Genomic DNA, 7,875 nt, shown 5'->3' with positions numbered 1-7,875 from the left:
GAAAGGCAGAAAATGCAAGATCCATCACACCAATATGTAATTCTGACATATTTCAAGGACAAGTTAAGATCAGAGTGAAAATAGTTCATAACTGCTCCAAACCTGTGCTATTTATATCAGAGCATCAGTTCAAAGAACCATGAAGCAGCTCAGCAACTGAGCTTATTCTGAAATGAACAGAGAAATGGTTGCTAAAATTTAATTTTTCTCTCTACCTACACAGAGATTTTCAGAAACATCTAAAGGAATTCCATGGAAAGCTTTTTTGCTGAACAGTTATTCGTTTATTTGCCAAACATATAATGTATTAATATGATAATGAAAATGTCAGTGTAACTTATACTTCATGTTAAATCAGCATTTAGCAATTTTAATTTTGATTCTCTTTCTAGAAACCCACCTTTAAGGTTTTTAAAAAAAATCAACGGAAGCATAGAACTTTTGAAATATCCACTACATTAAGTGCTAGAAACTCTCCTGGTAATAGTTGCACCCCTATATCAGGTTGGAGATATGTTGTTTCATTGTGTGAATCTCACACAATGAAGTTAATGAATATGCTTTGAGCATTCAACTGTACTGAAAATTACAAAGAAGACTTATTTAAATCTGCTAAGCAAATATCTAAACTCAACCTTAGCACCTCTGATCTGACTGGCTTAATTTTATTTTAAATTGCTTAATGTTATACCATATATAATCACCCTCAAAAAGCCGGACAAACCTATTTCAACTAATTACAACCTTCTTGGTCTACTTTCAAATACCATTAAAATGATGGAAACTGTTGTCAATAATGCTATCAAGCAGAACTTCCTCATCAATAATCTACTGTAATTATTGATGTCCACGTTGGGTTTCACCAGGACCATTCAGCTCCAGACCTCATCACAAGTTTGCAGTAAAATTAAATTCAAAAGGCTTCAAATAAAAAGCATTTGGCAAATTAATTCAGAAATTTCCAGAGCAGAAAGGAGAGGATGGAATCCTTAATATGTGAGATATGAATCTGGAGTGATGAATAATCTAAACTTGCTGATTTACATCTCTTGTTCTTTCTGTCCCTCTCCCATATCTCTGCAATTTTAAATATTTCATTTCTAATTTTATGTTGTTCCACCACCACTTTTTCAAGATCCTGGAATGTTAACTGATTCTCCCTCCATATAAACTACCCGACCTCTTGTATCTTTCCAACAATATCTTTTTGTAGCTTGTGTTGGATTTTCTCCTTAAAACCCATTGACTATAATTTTACCTGCTAATTAGTGCCAAACTTGTCATAATTCCATTTTAGCCATCAATGACCATCAGTCTCAACTCACCTCACCTCTGGAATTCAGTTCTTTGGTGTATGAATCAAGCTTCATTGAAGTCTAAAGGTAATAGGTTCCAATAAAACCCAAAATGAGAATTATTAGTAGATTTTTGTTAAGTTTATCTTAAAGATTTGGATGTTGCTTGCAAAGCCAGTATTTACTATCCATCCCTAATTGTTCTTGCAAAGATAATACTATGCCGCTTTTTTGACCTGCTGCATTCCTTTTCCTGAAGGTAGTCTGGCAGTGCTGTTGATAGGGACTTCTAGGACTTAGACCTAGTTATAATAAAGGATCAACTGTTGCTACATAACTTGCCATTTTCCTCCAAGTCACATAACAATTGCCCTTATTCTCTTAGTTTGGGTTTAGAGTGGGTAAGTAACTGCAGTGCATTTGTAAATGGTACACTTGGCAGTCATAATGTATGTGGTGATGACCTGGTTTATAAATCAAGTAGGCTATATTGTCCTGGATGCTATTAATCTTACTGATATCCAGGTATATAGAGCAGGGTTTCTCAATCGGGGTTCAGTGAGAAGTTGTGATTAAAACAAAACTTTGATCTTTGAATTTGTGCGATGTGCAATGCTAGCGCTTGCAGTGGTGGGCAGTGACTGAGCAGCCCTGTTAGCAATCTCAGCCCAGTATGGCAGTGTGCAATTGGACCATACTCATTTGGTTCAGTCCATTCTCAATTTTTGACATGAGATAAGGGAAGCCATTGATAATTGGTGAGCTACAGATGGCAGAACGGTAGGCTGACAAGGAATGTGAAGTGCATTTTCTAAACATTAAATGGACTCAACTAACTCGGGCTGTGATGTCAGCCTCTCCCTCCCAAATTACTTCCCCAACTTCCCCTTATGCGCCGCAGACTGACTTATGGGAGTGAACAAACGAACAAACTCTAACGATGTAGTAGAAAATTGGAGGGAATTTTCATTCTAAGAAAGGAATTTTTATGCTCCTCTACTCAACTGCTGGCCTGCCACTTTGTTGTTGCTGTAAACATTACAAAAGGTGGATTGTGTAAGTTAGAAGTGAATTGTGTCGTGGAGTTTTCATTTTTTTCCAGTTTTCTTGCTTAGTTATTTATCATCCAATTCTTAATAGGCAACAACTGACACAAAAAAAGGCCACCTTTACAATGAAAGCTACTTATCAATGGGTTTTATATGGACTTGTGATTCACGTTGTCCTATTCCATTGCCTTAGTCTGTGGGAATCAACTTACAATTGCAGCAATGTCTCCAGCAAAATTGAAAAAGGCACTTAACTACCAATCACAGCCATGTGACGTGTAGAAGTGCTGATTATTTTAAATAGCTATTGGAATCTCAAAACAGAGTAAAGCTTTTATTAACAAAGTCACAGTTAGTAAAAAGACTCAGGAAGCATGTTATTTAGTAGCAGAACTTATTACCCAGAAAAGGAAAAGTCATGCAGTTGATGAGAACCTTATAATGCTACCATGTAATATCATAGTGAGTAAATTACTCGGATAAGATACAATATGAGAAATTGAAAAGATTTTACCCTCAAACAGTATGAAAAGTGGATGTACTGATGACATGTCACATGATGCTGAAGAGGTTTTGTGTGATAAACTGAAAAACAACAGCTTCACTATCCAGGTTAATGAGTCAACAGATATTACCAATAAATGTCATGTTGTAGTAATTGTAGGATTTGTAGATAATGTTGAAATTCAAGAAAACTTATTCTGTTGCAAAGAGCTCCCAAAATAAGCAAAGGCCAAGGTATATTTAATGTTTGGTCTTCATATCTGGAAACAAAAGGTCTGTCTTGGAGAAACTGTTGGCATCTATACTGATGATACCCCTTCAATGGTTGGTTCCATGAGAGTTTTTGTTTCTGTTGTAAAATAAGAAAATCCTGATGTCGTCACAACACATTGCTTCGACATTGCAAATAAATTAATTAAAATCAACTTACAATTTCTATTTAAATTAAATCTACTGAGCCTACCTTTAGAAAAATTAAATCCCATTTTGGCCTAAGCCAGTTGCTTAACATTAATTTGTTATATTTGCCTTATGTGTTTTTAAAATTTATGAAAGGGAAAGAAGGAGATTAATTTCAAGAAAGGTAAGCTAAGCTTAACTAGCTTTTTTTCAAAAAAGGTTGGCTAAAAAATCATTCTCTAAAGAGCAATGATAGTTATTTTTGGATTACTATAGCTACAACTTACTGATCGTGCCAACATACAGTGAGCTGTAGATATAATAATTTTTATGCAGGGGTTCCCTGAGACCTGAACATTATTTCAAGGGTTCTTCCAGGGCAAAAAATGTTGAGAAAGGCTGATATAGAGGAGATAATCCATGCTCCTGATTTGTGCCTTGTAGATGATGGAAAGGTCTTCAGTTGTTATTAAGTGAGTCACACCAGTGGATAACAAACATCAGACCTGCTCTTGGAGCTGCAATGTTTATGAGTGCTAAGCAGCCGAAGGAGCATGCAATAGACAGATCTAAGCAATAGATTTGATCAAAGCTCTGCTGTCCAAGTACATCTGGTCATGAATGATGTAAACAAATTCCAGAAGGAAGGAGGAGGTTCCAAGGACATGCTTTGCCAGATGTTCTGGTTTCCTTCAATATCCCAGGATGCCTTATATTTAGTCAGTTATTGTAAAATCAGCCCTTGATGCAAATAAATAGCAAAAGAATTAACACAGGGTTGATGAATATGTGGAGGGTTTACTGGGGTCCAGAGAAAAGTAGAGGTGTGAATGAGATGATGGAGTTGCTCCGTAAGGAGCTGGCATATTCCCTCTGAACCAAATTGCTGAATTTTGTGACACAATGAGTAAGCTTGCTGCTGCATTTTCCCCAAATAACATGTATAGTTCCTGTTGTAATGAAACCTGCTTATTTTCAAGAAGAAAATATGTCCTCATCATAAACTTATTTAATGATAAATAAGATCATGTACAATGTTCATTATAAAATGAATCTTTGTCTGTAATTAGTCTTCAGAAATTCTCAGAATGTCAAAAAGCAGCATGTACCCTATACACTTTCTTTAAACTTTAAATTGATCTGTGAAACAGTGTTGCTCAGTTTTTACGTATTGAAATGTGCAACAGCTTACTATAGTCCACACTGTGATGGCTTTAAAATTTCTGACTCGTTGATTAAATAAAGCAAAATTAAATCCATATTTTGAAATTCCAAACTATGGTAATGTCCAACCAAGATACTATAATAAAAAACATTCATCCAATCTTGTTATTTTCACATCTGACTTATATCTTCATCTGAAAGTGGTATCAAACAAAACTGCTCCCAAGGATGCCAATCAAGCAGAATATTCATAATTACATTAGACAGCTGTTGTATTGATCTGCCTTTAGAAAATCAAGCACTCTGTCGGTTATCTCCCCATAAAAATACAGCAGTACCTTCCACGTTGTTGAAAGACAACTTGGATGTTGAACTAACCAAACTGAAAGTATCCTACCTAAGTGCTTCTAAAAAGTAATGTGACCTATTTTATAATTTTTAACTGTTTAGTTATAAAAGGCTTAGGTATTTGTAATGATGACATCCAGCTCCAGGCAACTTTCATCTGAGGTTTTGCTGCAGGGTGTTTTTTGGGATGAAATAGGGATAGCTCCAATTCTCTCTCTCTATCTATTTATCTGTCTGAGAGACTGCCCAACTAGGATGTTCAGCCAGAGTGCAGAAGACAATAAGCCGTGCAAATGCAAAAAGAAGAAACAATAATATAAACAAATAAGCAAAAAATATTAAGACCACGAGATGAATAGTTCTTGAAAGTGAATCCCTTGGTTGTGGGAACATTTCAATGATGTGGAAAGTGAAGTTGAGTGAAGTTATCCCCTTTTGTTCAAGAACCTGATGGTTGAGGTGTAGTAACCGTTCCTGAAACTGGCAATGTGAGTCCTGGTGGAGCAGGTCTATGGTCAGTCAACATTTGTGGAAAGCTATTGCTTCAAATCATTAATTTTTCATTAGATATGGAAAAAATAAGAGGTTAAAATATTTTATGATGGAGAGGAAGGGGAGAAAGATAAGTGATGATAATTTAAGGCAGGGGTGTCAAACTCATTTTAGGTCATGGGCCGGATTGAGCAAAATGCAGCTTCATGCGGGCCGGATCAGTCGGACGCGTGCGAACGCAGCTTTCGTTGCCTCCGTTTTTTCAGCCTGCTCTCATGTGTCTCAGTCTCTGCTATAACTACAAAGTGTTTCACTTTACAAATTCTGTTTCTTATGAAGAAGACTGCTGAGCAAGACTGCCGAATAAACACTAAAAACCCTGAAAACCTGGTACCTGAATAAACTCAGCATTAGCCATATCATACGCCATAGGCGCTTCGATTACTGGGGCCAGCTTTGATAGTAATTAGATATTATCTCGCGGGCCAAAGGTAATTCCACCGCGGGCCGGATTTGGCCCGCGGGCCTTGAGTTTGACATATATGATTTAAGGCAATCGAGGTGGCAAACGATAAATGAATAAAAGTGAATGTTCCAGTAAGAGTCAAATAAATACTGTTCAGTCAAAAAGAAATGTAAATGTTCCAGTATAATTACCAGAAAGAATAAAAAAGATTATAGGAAATAAAAAATGAAAATGCTTAAAAAGCCGACTTTGACAAAGGTGAACTCAGAATTATGTCTGTTATGCTGAAATGTGGCATTCAGTAGTTGAAGTATTGTTCTTTGAGCTTATGATGAGGTATATTGGAACAAGTTAAAGACATAGGCCAGAATATCAGTGGCACAAAGATAAAAGTGATTTGAAACTGGAAGCTTATGGTCACACCTGCAGAGCGAACAATGTTGTTCTAGAAAATGGTCACCAAGTTCCATTATGTTCAATTTAGTGGTGTTAGTTAGTGACTTCTTCATAGTCTAAGCAACATACAATTCATTGGATTCTGTCAGCAATAAAAAAAAAGAATATTTTGGGAAACCTTTTAATTTGTATCTATGTAATAAGATCAAAAGACAAGGATAAAGACAAAGTTAAACACAGAAATTTGATATGAAAGTAAATATTATATGGTCAGATTATTTTAAAAGGGAAATGTCCTGGTACTTTGTTGAGAACAACATACTAAAAATACTAGAGGGAAAGGTAAAAGACATCTGCTCTGAAATTCATGCCTGGTTAAGCAGAGCTACATATTGCATCAGAGAATTGTGCACTATTTCCAAAGCACAGCACATTGACACCACATCTAGCGGGGGGGGGGGGGGGGCAGGTGAACCTCCAGGGTAATCTTGGTTAAGACAAGTAAACAGCTTATTGTCATTGGAAAACAAGACAATCTAAAATATATGTTAAATTGATGGTATGGAGCTGGCCAACATTGTTTTCAAGAGTCCACTACTGCAAAATTCAAATACTACAAGAAGCCCAAGGCAGCATATACTTTAGATCAAGTCTTTCTGAAATTACTTTCCAATTGCTTTCTCCACCCACAATAATGGGGGGCTTAGACGACAAGAGGTAGATTTTGGATCTGTGTGTGGGTCAGAGAAATGGTGGTGGGGGTGAGGGTGGCAGTGGCTAGCTATTGGGTGAGTGGCGTTGGTATAGCAATGAGCGTGTGGGGATAGGCAGCGTTGTGTTTATGGGGGAGAGGGGCAAGCTCATAACCAAGGACAATGATTGACAGAAAGGACTGTGGGGCCTAAAACAGGAGCTATGTCCAGGAACATGAATATAATTTTTAAAATCCATCTGAGGCAGGTTTGCAGCATTGGTTGGATTTATTCAGTCAGACTCATTTTAGGCAAAGATGAAGCAGGCCTCTTACCCCTATTGCCCACTCTGTTTGCAAGCTATGCATATGCAGTTGAAAACTGTGGAAGTAGTATGTAAATGCAACTCGCACTTCCTTACAACCTATTAAACAAATTTTTGTTGTATTGGTGCATCAGATGCAAAGATAACCCAAAGGAAAACTATACTGTAGTTGAAGTAATACAAGCAACACGCACAAAATGCTGGTGGAACACAGCAGGCCAAGCAGCATCTATAGGAAGAAGCGCTGTCAACGGTTTCGGGCCGAGACCCTTCGTCCCTATAGATGCTGCCTGGCCTGCTGTGTTCCACCAGCATTTTGTGTGTGTTGCTTGAATGTCCAGCATCTGCAGATTTCCTTGTGTTTGCTTGTTGAAGTAATACACTCATTTTCACAAAAATAATTTCTTAATGAAATTAATTAATAAAAGTAGGCACCAAGGTAGGGTAGCAGTTAGCACAACACTATTACAGCTCAGGCACTGGAGTTCAGAGTTCAATTCGGGTGCTGTCTGTAAAGTGTTTATAAGTTCTCTCCATGACTGCGTGGCCTTCCTATGGGTGTTCTGCTTTCCTCCCATAGTCCAAAGAGGTAGGGTTAGTAGCTTAATTGGTCTAGGCTAGGGTTAAATAGGTAGGTAGCCGGCTGGTGTAGCTGATTGAGCTGGAAGGGCCTGTTCTGCACTGTATCTCTAAATAAAATAACTAAATAAATGAAATTAGTTTGCATTGATTTGAATGAGATGCT

Source organism: Hemitrygon akajei, chromosome 8 (genome assembly GCF_048418815.1).
Source record: "Hemitrygon akajei chromosome 8, sHemAka1.3, whole genome shotgun sequence".
In the NCBI taxonomy this organism is placed as follows: Eukaryota; Metazoa; Chordata; class Chondrichthyes; order Myliobatiformes; family Dasyatidae; genus Hemitrygon; species Hemitrygon akajei.
This window is presented reverse-complemented; position numbering follows the sequence as displayed.